The sequence below is a fragment of the Amphiprion ocellaris genome, chromosome 2 (genome assembly GCF_022539595.1).
Source record: "Amphiprion ocellaris isolate individual 3 ecotype Okinawa chromosome 2, ASM2253959v1, whole genome shotgun sequence".
Taxonomy (NCBI): domain Eukaryota; kingdom Metazoa; phylum Chordata; class Actinopteri; family Pomacentridae; genus Amphiprion; species Amphiprion ocellaris.
Window position 1 is genome coordinate 35605439 of NC_072767.1, and position 882 is coordinate 35606320.

An 882-nucleotide genomic window follows, 5' to 3' on the forward strand; every position below is an offset into this window, starting at 1 on the left:
CGTGCCATATGATGAAATAATGTAACGGAGGCCATGAAACACACTTCAGAAAGGTTTTCTTTGAAAAAAAAAAATCATCATGAATTTTGGCGCAAAAAACGCCATAATATACTATGTCAAAAAAAAAAAATGCGATTTTTCAACATGTTGTAAAAATGTGCCATATGATGAAATAACGTAAAGGAGGCCATGAAAAACACTCCAGAAAGGTTTTCTTTGAAAAAGAAAATCATCATGAATGTTGGCGCAAAAAAAACGCCATAGTATACTATGTCGACAAAAAAATGCGATTTTTCAACATGTTGTAAAAACGTGCCATATGATGAAATATTATAAAGTAGGCTGTGAAAAACACTCCAGAAAGGTTTTCTTTGAAAAAAAAAAATCATCATGAATTTTGGCGCAAAAAAACTCCATAGTATACTATGTCGAAAAAAAACCTGCGATTTTTCAACATGTTGTAAAAACGTGCCATATGATGAAATAATGTAACGGAGGCCATGAAACACACTTCAGAAAGGTTTTCTTTGAAAAAAAAAAATCATCATGAATTTTGGCGCAAAAAAACGCCATAGTATACTATGTCAAAAAAAAAAAATGCGATTTTTCAACATGTTGTAAAAATGTGCCATATGATGAAATAACGTAAAGGAGGCCATGAAAAACACTCCAGAAAGGTTTTCTTTGAAAAAGAAAATCATCATGAATGTTGGCGCAAAAAAACGCCATAGTATACTATGTCGACAAAAAAATGCGATTTTTCAACATGTTGTAAAAATGTGCCATATGATGAAATAATGTAAAGCAGGCTGTGAAAAACACTCCAGAAAGTTTTTCTTTGGAAAAAAAAATCATCATGAATTTTGGCGCAAAAAAACGCCA